This window comes from Loxodonta africana, chromosome 9, assembly GCF_030014295.1.
Source record: "Loxodonta africana isolate mLoxAfr1 chromosome 9, mLoxAfr1.hap2, whole genome shotgun sequence".
Taxonomy (NCBI): Eukaryota; Metazoa; Chordata; class Mammalia; order Proboscidea; family Elephantidae; genus Loxodonta; species Loxodonta africana.
Window position 1 is genome coordinate 34040625 of NC_087350.1, and position 13304 is coordinate 34053928.

Sequence of the window (13304 nt, forward strand, 5' to 3'; positions counted from 1 at the left end):
ACAGTCAAGAAATCAAATGTATTGCATTGGACAAATCTGCTGCAAAAGACCTCTTTAAAGTGTTGAAAAGCAAAGATGTCACCTTGAAGATTAAGGTGTGCCTGACCCAAGCCATGGTATTTTCAATTGCCTCATGTGCATGTGAAAGCTGGACAATGAATAAGGAAGACCAAAGAAGAGCTGACTCCTTTGAATTGTGATGTTGGCAGAGAATTGAATATACCATGGATTGCCAAAAGAATGAACAAATCTGTTCTGGAAGAAGTACAGCCAGAAGCAAGGATGGCGAGACTACACCTCACATACTTTGGACATGTTTTCAGGATGGATCAGTTCTTGGAGAAGGACATCATGCTTGGTAAAGTAGAGGGTCAGCGAAAAAGAGGAAGACCCTCAACAAGATGGATTTCAAACTGTACACCATAAGTTTACCTGTTAGGATTCTACCCACTTATTTGTTCAAAAATTATGTGTTGAGCAGTTACACGCAGTAGGCGTGAATCTATGTGCTGATGATACAGCAGTATATATATAAGTGCCGAGCACTTAACCACTGTACCACCAGAGCTCCTTGCAGTAAATACATAGCAGATAAGGTCCCTGCCCTCCAGGAAGTTACATCTTAGAGGGGGAAGAAATACAGCAAACAAACCAATTAAAATAAATAAACAAATGAAATGCCAGAGAATTATATGTGATCTCCTCTGAATTAAAATAGGATGATTGGGCCATGGCCTCATCTACCCTGAGACCAGAACTAGATGGTGTCTGGATACCAGTACCGGCTATTCTCATTAGGGTCACAAAAGATGGAATCTGATAGAATGGGAGAAAAACGTGGAGCATAGGCTCAAATTCCGAAACAAACAAAAAAAATAGACATAGTGGACTGGTTGAGGCTGGAGGACTCCCAGAGACTACTGCCCTGAGATATTCTTCAAACCTTGAACCAAAACTAACCCCTGAGGTCACCTTGTAGCTAAATAACACACTAGCTCAAAAACTAATAAATATCACCAGTAAGTACTGTGTTCCTTTAAAAAGTTACTGTAAAGATGAGAATGTAAAGGCTCATCAAAACTAGCTTAATGGAAATGAAACAACCAGAATGGGAATCATGAGAATGTTCACACATTGTGAAGAATGTAACCACTTGTGTAGAACTGGTGAATGGGAACCTAAAACTGCTGTGTGAACCTTCACCAAAAACACAATGAAATATTATTTTTTAAAAGAAGGATAATTGAAGTGTGCGTGTGTGTGTGTAGAGGGCGAAAGGAAGTCCCTCCCAGCAGGAGATCTTCCAGTGACAGTTGGGGCCACCACCCAGATGTGGAACAGGGCAAAAGGACTCCCAGGGAAGAGGGGATACAGAGAGGGAACTTCTGTATCTAGATGATGTCACTGAGCAGCAAGGTGGGGTGTCTCTTGGTCAGAGAACTCTGAAGGGTAGCAACAGTTTGGGGTCTTTTATAGTGACAGGATTTAGCCTATCTATATAGGGTTCTTTTTTTTTATATAGGGTTGCTATGAGTTGGAATCGACTCGACAGCACTGGGTTTGGTTTTTTTTTGGATGGTTAGCAGATGTTTGGTGCAGTTTATCAGAGTTTGCAAGCAGGCAGGCTGTAAATGGCTAAAACACACTTATCTGAGCTATTTTTATAGCAATTGGATGTACAAAAATTTGAGTTTGGAGCTGGTGGGCTTTGGGCTAACAATCTTAGCTTGGTGTGAAGAAATAAACAACCTAGGGGCCATCTTTGGCTCATTTACATAACAGTCCCCAATCTTGTTGGTGTTGTTAGTTGCTGTTGAGTCGATTTCAGCTCATAGTGACTACATGTACCCAGAGTAGAACTGCTCCACAGACCTCTTCAGAAGCAGATTGCCAGGCCTGTCTTACAAGGTGCCTCTGAGTGAGTCTGAACTGCCAAACTTTTGGCTAGTAGTTGAGCTATTAAGCATTTGCGCCACCCATCTGTCCACATAACAGTCAGTCATGTTAATATCTTGGGAAAATGCATTCCAGGCAGAGGAAACAGCTAGTTAGGACCTTGGGATGGGAATGGGCTAGAGCATCAGGACCAGTGTAGATGGAGAGTGAGGGTTAGGGGACAGAGGTAGGCAATGAGGTTAGAGAGGAGTAAGAGATGAAAGTCAATAAGGCCCTTTTGATTAAAACACACAGGTGTTAGTTGTCAAGCATTATCTACAAGTTCTAGCTTAAGGCAGGCGGAGATACCAAGTAAGGGGTCACAGGCTTCCTGGCAGAGCAAATGTACCATGCCACATCAGAAGAGGTGTTTGTTAATTGGACAGGGTTCCAATGCTTATCCTAGTGACTTGCCGTGGTCCCAAGTGGCCCATCCCATTAACGCACATTTGAACACACAGGCAACAGTTGGACAATGGCTTTGAGTAATGATCATTAGCCATGTGTACCCTGATAAAGTTACGCTGTTACTGACTGCATGATTCTGATTTGCATCTCTTCATTAAGGGGTGATTGTTGTACCCGGTCCCAAGGAGTAACTGACATATTTTATCTTTGAAATCTCAGTAGGTCAAACTTCCCATCTGTAAAACTTTTCAGTTGCTCCTTTGCTGAGCACATAAAACGAATTTACTTCTGAACTGAGACCTCCTATGCCAAATTTTTATAGCCTTAAATGTAGTATTTTATCACTACTATAAATGGTTCTTGACTCACCTCCCACAGACCCTTTAGCGCTAAAGGCAAGAGGCGTTCTGAATTCACTTGTTTCAATTCATATAAGATTTCTAAATTGAAGCCAGGTTATTTGGATAATATTTCAAATGTACAGGCTGTACTTCTGATAAACATAATAAATCTGCAATTTTACAATTGGCTTGGGCAGCTAGCATAATTGTAGCAGGCATTTCAATAAGCATCCCCTCAAAACGACCTTCTTTCTCTTTCAAGACTGACCTCTAAGCCTGACCCAAAGGCTTCATGTCATCCCTGAAATGTTGGGGTCATGGTAGTAGGCAGGCTACATTTTTAGGTTAATTAATTTTTTTAGTGGAACATTCAGGTTTCTAGCAATTATTTTAGGGCATAAAGTTCCACCATGATGATAAATCATGCTGTCAGTTCTTTCTGGTCCAAATTAGAAGTTGGAGAGATTGAGAAGCTTTTCTATTCTAATATTCTACACCTTGCATCTCCAGATTACTCTCATTACCCCTCTGGGGGTAATGCTACGTCTGGCCTTGGGTTTCCTCTTGCCCTAGTGATCTGATTGAATGGGGACTGCTCAGACAAAAACGCTCGTGCTCTCGTTGTTCTCAGCTGTAGAACAAGGGACTGAGAGGTGGCCATCCCTGGGTTGCCTGCCTGGTTCATACAAAACATTATTCCCTTGTCTCTCTTAGTGGTGGATAGTTTATAGCTAGTCAGAACATGCTGTTTTTATGGAAAAGATTTTGGGGAAAAAAAAAGTTGGCTGCCACAGGTGGCCATAGGCACAGCTGGGAGGGAAAAGGTTCGATTGACCTGCTAACATCATCAGTGAGAACATGACTAATGTTTGGAGATGTCAGCACAGATACCCCTTGCCTTCCAGAACTTTAACTTTGAGTATTTGGCCAAGGGAGTAAATGAGGCATGACCCTGCCCAGGGCTGTGTCCCTGAGCCCACTGCTATCTCCAGCTTGCTGTGCTGTTCCGGACCCCATCCTGTGTCTAATGCCCTGGGCTGGCCCACGTGCTGGAAGCTGAGCTGAAGGCTGTTAGTAGGGTTGTAGCCAAGGGTTCTCTGGTGGGAGTTGCAGGGAAACTTCATGGAAAGGATGAGTCTGGACTTCTACCAAATTACCCTCCTGTTGACTTTTGGAAGGCCGGAATTTCAGACTCTAGAGGTGCAGCGGCAATTTACTGACACTCACTGTTGGTCCAACTTTCATTTGGAGACCTGCCTATTGAGCAGCTGGGTATCAACATGAGGATGCTCCTCCCTCACTCATGCAGCTTCTCTCTATTCTGGTGTCTGCTCTGTGACTTAAATCAATTTTTTTCTCCTCAGCCAGTGGAGCTTGAAGCTCTTCCTACCATCTGGTAAAGGACTATGTAATGGCAGTTTGGCAGTGACATGGGGAGATGGAGAGCTGGGGGTGGGATGAAGACAGCTAACAACGGTTACAAAAGCCACAGCTATTTACCGAGGGCCTACTCCATGACAGACACCGCGCTGAGTGCTGCGACAAAATGGCGCATGAGGTAGACGAGTGGCCCTTGGAATTACCAACAGGCCTCTTGGTGACGAAGCCATAATAGGAAAGAAAAAGGGTGGAAGTGAAGAGAGCATAAATTAAATTTCATTGTGATATTGATAATAAAGTCATTTGGTTTATCTGTCCTGAAGCACACAAAATATGATCTTTCTAGTTTTCATTATCATTCCTTGGGCCATATTAGAAGGTAAAAGGAATGTAACTTGTGTGGTGTCTTCCTTTATAAAACAGGAGAATTAAGAAATAGAAAGTGGGGGGAGTCATTGCTTAGGGGCACTGCTACTGTTCAGGGTGACAGAAAAATTGGGAAATGGATAGTGGTGATGATGGTTGTACAATGTGATGAACATAATATCACTGAATTGTACACATAAAAAATGTTGGGGAAAAAAAAGGAAAAGAAACAAAAAGTGGGTGAGGTTTGCCCAAAGATTTTTATTTTCATTACGTAGGGGATGGATGGAGAAAATCAGTCAGTAAGATTTCTGACACCATTCTCCGCACTGCCTCCAAACCAAATAAAGCCTAACCGTCCAAAGTTCTAGTCACTACTGCTGGTCCCACTTTCATTTTTGTTTTAAACTTGATAAACAGACATAAGCTGGGGGTCTTGGCTGCCTAAGGATTTCACAAAAATCAAAGATAATTTCCACTAAAAAGAAGTAATTTGGCAATGGGTTTCTAGCTTGTTATTCTAAAACTTGCAAAAGAGACATTTTCCTTGGTGTCTAGATTCTCCCGCAAAGGTGAAATCCAACCCGCTGGCCCAGCTGCCTCTGCTCCAAGTCAGCCGGAAGTTAATGTCACAGACCCCACATTGCTTTCAGAAACAGCAGATGGCCTTCTGAACCTTTCTGCCCTTGTTTTGCATTTGGCTTCACTCCGCCCTTTTGTTTGACTAGATTTGTTTTGGAAGAGCTTGGCTCCGTTCTCTTTCTGTAAGCATACGTGATCCAGACAGACTTGGCTTACAGCTTGATTTCGCAGGTCAGTTACACAACAAGTAGGAGGAACTTTGATTCTACCCTGGCTCTGGGGGAAAATAGCGTAATAACACCGAGAGCCAAGATGATGAGCTAATTGCTCCAGAATTGAACTTAGGATACCTCTCCATTATATTCTTCTCCCCCATAGCCTTAAGAACGTGAACTTGAATGTAGGCGAAAGGGCAAGGAAAACTCCAGGAGACACAACTAAGAGCTGCACAGCATGACGAATGTAAGTGATGTCACTGAATTGTACATGTAAAAAATGTTGGAATGCCAAATGTTTGCTTGTATATATTTTTATTAAAATTAATTTTTTTTGAAAAGGAACATAACAAAGAATGAAATAAATACAGTAGGTTGACCCTTCTATGTCTTTCATTTATGTAAACCCAAACCCAGTGCTGTTGAGTTGATTCCGACTCATAAAGACCCTATAGGACAGAGTAGAACTGCCCCATAGAGTTTCCAAGGAGCACTTGGCGGATTTGAATTGCTGACCGTTTGGTTAGCACTTAACCACTATGCCACCAGGGTTTCCTTCATTTATATGCTCTAGGTAAATTGTGTAGTCCACTCTGGAAAAGAGCACATATCCGGATGGGCTATGGATTTGGAGCCAGAGGTCCTAAATTTGAATTTGCCAGGCCTTGGTTTTCTCTTATAGGTCATGTTTGTAAAGTGCCTGTCTAGTTCAGGGCCTAGCATGTAACGGACAAAAGTGGTATAACACATCTGCCTTGCTTCAGCTTCCTTCCTCAACAAATTATTTTAAATACAGCTTTGCAAAGATCTGTTTATATATCCATCTTCATCAGCAGTTCTCAAACTTGATTGCAGATAAGATGATGACGATGATGATTAAGTCCATTGTTTATTTGGATTTCCTTAGTTTTTACCCACTATCCTTTTTCTGCTCCAGTATCCCATGCAGGATACCGCATTACATTTCGTTGTCATGTCTCGTTAGTCTTCTCTTGGCTGTGACAAGTTCTCAGACTTTTCTTGTCTTTGATAGCCTTGACAGTTTTGAGGAGTAGTGGTCAGGTATTTTATAAAATGTCCATCAATTAGGACTTGTCTGGCGTTTTTTCTGATTAGGCTAGGGCCATGGGTTTTCAGGAGGAAGATTCCAGGGGTACGGTGCCATCTTCATCACATCATATCAAGGACATATTATCAACATGATTTATCACTGTTGGTGTTGACCTTCATCACCTGGTTGAGCCAGTGTTTGTCAGGTTTCTCCACTGTACAGTTATCCCCCCTCCCTTTCTATATTGTACTCCTGGAAGGAAGTCACTACGCACAGGCCATCCTGAGGGAGTAGCCAGTGATGCTCCCTGAGGTTGGAGTATCTACATGGATTATTTGAAATTCTTCTGCCTGGAAGGTTTGTCTTTTCTCCCCCATTTATTTATTTCTTCCATCATTTATATCTGTATAGACTCACAGATATTTATTTCATACTTAGGGTTATAATCCAATACTATTTTTTATAATTTATTTCATTTTTATTGTTGTTGTTGAAAATACACACAGCAGAATGTACATGAGTTCAACAATTTCTACATGTACAATTCAGTGCCATTGATTACATTTTTTGAGTTGTGCAACCATTCTCATTCACCTTTTCTGAGTTGCTCCTCCCTCATTAACATAAACTCACTGCCCTCTAAGTTTACCCAAATACTACTTTATGTTGTTGCTCAAATTGTTCTAGCTTTGACCATTGGGAGCTCTTTCTTTGGGTTCTGTGTGGCATTGACATACTCTATCATTACGGGGTTTTGTTTTTTGAGCACTTTCTTGCTTTCTGCCACAAACTGATGCTACAGGCCTATCTTGTGTATTTCCTGCACTAGTCCTAAAACAGCTGTAAAAAAGCAAATGCATATATAGTTGTGTTATATACACCCAATTTCCCTCTGCAGAGATTGTATCATTTTGCACTCCTACCAGCAATGAATAAGAGCAATGAATGAGTGCCTATTTTCCTGCAGCCTTGCCTGTAAAGTGTATTGTTAAGCTTTTCAATATTTGTCAGTCTGGTAGGTGAGAAATAATATCTCATAGTAGTTTTAATTTGAATTTCTCATATAAGAGTTAAGCATTTTATGCTTAAAGGCCATTTGTTTCAAGTGATTTTTTAAAACTGTCTCTTTCTTCATAATTTCCTGGCTGTCAGGTTATATCAGGCTCCTTTTCCTTCATACCCAGACTACTGAAACAGCCTAGCTAGTTTCTCTGCCCACAGCCTCTCTTCCTTTCAATTTCGTTGAATACAGTTAACAATGTTATCAAATTAATCTTCTTATGACACACCTTCAAAACACTCTCTTTTCTAAAGAGCTTTTAATTATTTCCTTTCAGTCACAGAATACTTTTAAACTCATTAATCTGGCTTCAAGATCTTCTGCAATTTGGTTTTCACCCACTTCTCCAAATGTCTCTTCTACTTTCTTATATTCACTTATTCCTTCCACAAAACTGGAATACTCAGTGTCCTAAGAATCCATGGCATAAATTCCTCCCTCCAAGCCTTTTTCCTGCTGTTATCCAAACCATAGGACCCTCCGTAGGGCAAGTGTTGTTAGTTACTGTTGGGTTGATGATTCCAACTCATGGAAACCCCATGTGTGCAGAGTAGAACTGCTCCATAGAGTTTTCAAGGATATGATCTTTTGAAAGCAGATTTCCAGGCCTGTCTTCCAAGGGTGGGTTTGAACGAGCAATCTTTCAGCTAGTAGTTGAGGGCAGCCTTGCCCTCATATCTATTTAAATTCCATGCAGACTTCAAGGCTCATCCGAAGTGCTCATCTTCTAGAAAGCCTTCCTTGATCACTTCTGTGCACAGGGATTCCCTGCTTTCCTGAATTCTGTGAGTACATATGTTTGTGCCCTTATCTGGTGCTTAATTTATAGTAATTTACCCAACATTTTAAAACTCGTGTGTATTTTTTCCCAAGAGTAGGGACTATAGCCATTTCAGTGGGTAGATATTAATGGGCTTTCATTATTCACTTCTGAACCAAGATAAGGGCACATGAATCTCTATTTTATTGCTGAGGTAAGGAAGTAAAGAGACTTTATACACTTTGATTAAAATCAACCATTAATCAATAGTGATGTACATATGGGTCCCAAATCTTAGGTTATAGTCAAGTACTGTATCTATCACTAAATTCCCTAAATTAAAAAAAAAAAAAGACTCAAAACATTAAGTAAAAATTGCTCTACTTATTTCTCCCCTCATTTATTGATGAAATATAATTTGGAACACTTAGGCTTATCTTCATTAAACTTTCCATTCAAGAGACTGGTTGGAAAGACAAAGAATGTGGCATTAAACCTTCTTGGAACAAAATGGTATTATAGAAAATGCTATCTGTGTGTTTACAGGCTGATAAAGAAATCTAACCTTATAACAATAAGGGCTCCCCTGTTTCATCCCAGAGTATCAGATTCAATATTTTCCTCCAGATACAATAACCACCGTTGAGTTGTGTGTTTTGTTTTCTGTCTCCTTCCCAGCAGTCTTTCCTTGGCATAACAAATTTCTAGCTCCACCCAGGAACAAGGTGAGATCCCAGTCAATCTGGTGTTTGAGCTCTTCCTTCTTAGGTGTAAAAGATAGGTCTTAATTTATAGTGCACTGAATATCTAGAAGGAGCTCTGGTGGTGCAGTGGCTAAGAGCTTGGGCTGCTAAACAAAAGATCAGCAGTTCGAGTCCATCAACTGCTCCTTGGAAACCCTATGAGGTAATTCTGCTCTGTCCTATAGGGACACTATGAGTTGGAATCAACTCAACAGCAATGATTTTTTCTTTTTAATATAGAATGTATACTTTACAGAGCCCTGGTGGTGCAGTGGTTAAGAGCTCAGCTGCTAACCAAGAAGTCAGCAATTCAAACCCACCAGCCTCTCCTTGGAAACCCTATGGGGCAGGTCTATTCTGTGTTGCAGGATTGCTATGAGTCAGAATTGACTCAATGGCAATGGGTTTGCTTTTTTGGTTTTTTTTTGGAGTATCTGGAAAGAAATGAAAAACTCAGAAAAATCCCTACTATTTTCAACAACTAATTATCCCATAGTGTAGATGAAATGCTTCAATGTGAATGATTTTATTTTTCCTCTAACTCCTCCAGAGATTGTTTAGACCTGGTCCAAATCTACATTATTATGATGGAATAAAGCTTAGTTCTCTCCAAAAGGTGACATCTCTTCTCAGAAGAAGAATCTCAGAAAAGTCTACAGTGAATTATTTATATCTTATTAAAATTATGAAATTTACTAAACCAGGTCTTCTTTAAACCTCCCTATTTTTTTTTTTTTATAGTTCTAATACTCCATGAAAAAGCATTTATTTTTGTATTGCATGATTTCTCTTCCTCTTGGCCCATAAACAAAGTCTGGTTAGAGAAAACATCGTATCTAAATTCCTGGTTATTCTAAGCCATTCATCTCTGCTTCAAGTTTTGACAACTCTCGGATTTATTTCAACAAAGCTTTATACATTTATTGTGCATTTATTATATGCTGGACACTTTGCTAGGTCTTGTGGGAGAAGAGTATATAAGTCCCAGGGCTTGTTCCCAAGTAGTTTAGCAGAAAGGTGTGTGCATACCAAATATTACACAAGTCAACTGTAAAAAGTATTATCATCGGCCAACAAACGAAGGAGAACAGTAAAAGAGAGAATTGATTCTACTGGGAGATCAGTAAAAGCTTCAGAAATAAGGTGAGAATTAAGTTGAGCCAAGGCAATCCAAGAGCACATAAAGCTCAGTACATAGGGATTTTATAAATTAAGAGAAATATTAGAATTAAAAATTCTCAAATTTCTCTTACTTTTTAATTATCAACCAGTTGCCGTTGAGTCGATTCTGACTCATAGCCTCACTATAGGACAGAGAAGAACTGCCTCATAGAGTTTTCAAGGAGCACCTGGTGGATTCAAACTGCTGACCTTTTGGTTAGCAGCTATAGCACTTAACCACTATGCCCGCCAGGAGGGTTTCCATTTTTAATTATAGTTTTGTAATTAATTAAAAATTCTAAAATTAGAAATTAGCACCTGAATCATATTTAGAGTGTTCTAGTCCCCCTTTCTCATGATCCCACCACACTTTGTACCTCCGTCTACTCTGACAGGTTGTCTTGTAAAAGATTTCGTTCCAGATGTGTCACTTACAACTGGCTTACAGCAGGATCACAGCCATACCCCCTTTAAAAATCCAGTGCCATACTAGACAATTAAAGTTTCTTAAAGGAGTGAATGAATTGAATATTTCAACAGTACTTTGTAAAGTGAGGCAAACCTAATTTATCTTTTTGAAAGTTGATTCTCTTGGAGTTTGAGTCCCCAGATGGCTGGTGTCTGCTATGGATCCACCTCAGTCTAGTCTTTAGTTGGATCAGTTAATGGGTGGATGGGCACAGTGAAGGTCCCTAGTGATTGTGGTTGTCACTGTTCCCACCTTTGTGCTAAGGCTCTCACTGATCCTGAATGAGTTCACATACATTCATACATCCCTTTCAAGATGTCTTAAAGACACGTAAGGAACGTCTTCCTTTGTGTTTAATTTGCTGGGTGGCTTTGTTCCACTGCCATCACTGGGCAGAGCCAAGAGAGCTAAAATTTCTGGTTTAAGATATATATAGTGTGTGTGTGTCTATACACATACACAAGCAACACACGCACACACACAGCTCTGTGACACACAAAATATCATGATGGACAACAGCAGACATGCAAACAGACACCACAAATGTTAAGTGGGGTGTGATATTTCATGGGCAAATATGGCCTGAAATGGGTAAAAAGTGAAATTGTGAGCTAAAATAGTTATCCTTGTTTCCCGCAGACCATCTCCCATCGCTTCACAGGAGACACCAGGATTTGCTTGTATTTTTTATTTTAGTACTTTCATTACCTACATCTAGGCTTTTTTTTTTTTGCTTCCCTAGAAAATTAGCATTTTGTCCTTAAATCTCTGATTCTAAATGTTACCCTCTTCTTAAGTGTGAGTTTATTGTTATATTTTATTTTCCAGTAAAATACGCCTTGTTTCACAGTGAGAGGTAATGGGAGAAGAATGTTCAAGCCCCTAAAAACTCTGTTTCGTACTTTCAAATTTTATAAAAATACTCATAATTTAAGGCAGGGAGAGAAAGTGATAACCATCAGATAAATTATAACTTATGAATAATACTTAAGAATTAATGAAATTCAACCTGTACATCAATGTTCATTGCAGCACTTTTCACAATCGCCAAAAGGTGGAAACAGCTGAAACATCTATCAACAGATGAATGGATAAACAAAATGTGGTATAGATACACAAGTAGGTCCTCCGAATCTGTGGGTTCTGCATCAACAGCAGATCAAAAATACTCAGAAAAAAAAAAAGAAGTTTCCAAAAAGCAAAACTTGAATTTGCCCTGCACCAAGCACTACACTGAATCCATGCAAATGAAGTGACGTGTAGGCATACCCTGCTGTAGCCTCCCACCATTTCACAGATTCTCAGGCTCTCTCCAGCACTTGTTGTTTGAGCATGATTCACCTTGTATCTTGTCACCATTCCCTAAACAATACAGTACTGTGTAACAACTATTTACACAGCATTCACATTTTACTAGGCGTTATAAGTAATCTAGTTTTAGAGATGACTGGAAGTATACGGGAGGATGTATATAGGTTATACGCAAATACTACACCCTTTTATACCAGGGACTTGAGCATCCTGGGATTTTGGTATCCGCAGGGCCCTGAAACCAATCTCCAGATGCTGAGGGATCACTGTACTACTCAGCCATAAAGAAAAATGAAGTTCTGATTCCTGCCACAACATGGATGAACCTTGTAAACATTATGCTTAGCAAAATAAGTCAGTTGCAAAAGGACAAACTCTGTATGATGTCACTTACATAAAATCAGCAAATACATAGAAATCAAAGATTATTAGCAGTACCAGAGGTGGGAGGGAGAGGGAAAGGGGGAGTTTTTCCTCAGGAGGCATTGAGTAATTTGACAAAGGATGGAAAGAATGGTTCCAAAACTTGAAGAATGTATTCAATGTCATTAAATTACATGAAAAATTGTTGAGTTGTCATGTTTTATTGTGTATATTTTTGCCACAATTAAAAAAAAAATACTGAAATCCACCAGGTAAGGCCAATGAAAACTCTACTTAATCCTAACACAGTCTAACTCCTTGCAACTTCAAGAGTGGTCCACAGACTAATAGCATCAGTATCACCTGGCAGCTTGTTAGAAATGAAAATTCCCAGGCCTGACCCTAGGCCACTGAATCATCACCTGTGTTTTAACAACCCCTCCCCAGCATGATTTGTGCCCACATTAAAGTTTTAGAAGCACTAGTTAGCCAACTGTAGAGCTTCATGGAAGCTCCATGAAGAGAAATTATTCCATGAATCCTTAATTTAGATTGGGTTTCCTTTTGAAGATCCACAGACCCAAATACCAATTATTTTATATATGTTGCTTAAATTTACATTAAGATATATTCCCGGAATATGGTGGCCTCTCTATTTTTCATTTATATTCAATTCAAGTTGCTATGTGTTATGGGCTGTCCCTACCACTACCTTCACAGGAGATTCAGGTGTGCTAAAGGCCAAGAAAGGCGGAGCCATTGATTTGAATCAGAGGATGATACTGAAGACTGACAGGTGCCTTCATTGCATGATGGGGATTTCAACTCCACTGTCATCACGTTGCTTTTTTTTCTAAGGATTGTCTTAGGCTCTAAGCAATAGAGGCAATTTATTTAAAGAAAACCCTCCAATTTCTCTCCTGTGCCAAGCTTTTGTGTTTCATACACCAAGTGAAGTAGAGTAATTTGATATTTGTTTGCCTGGGTTTAGTTCTCTCCCACCATTGTTCATCTTCAAAATGTCACCTTGAGAAGCTAAGGAGAAGTTGAGGAGTCCCTGGCATGTTGAAACATCGTTACCTATAGGTAAGCTCCTGCCAACTAGTTAACAAGCAGAGAAAAAGATGCCATCATCCTTTCCTAAATTCTAGTTTCCTAA

At 39.9% G+C, this 13304-nt stretch overlaps 1 protein-coding gene across 1 annotated transcript in view; it reads right to left on the minus strand.

Annotated features, from left to right (window-relative positions):
- The window catches only part of PCSK5 (proprotein convertase subtilisin/kexin type 5), a 492211-nt gene that overhangs the window by 81625 nt on the left and 397282 nt on the right, over positions 1–13304 (minus strand). The gene's annotated exons all lie outside the window — the stretch shown is intronic.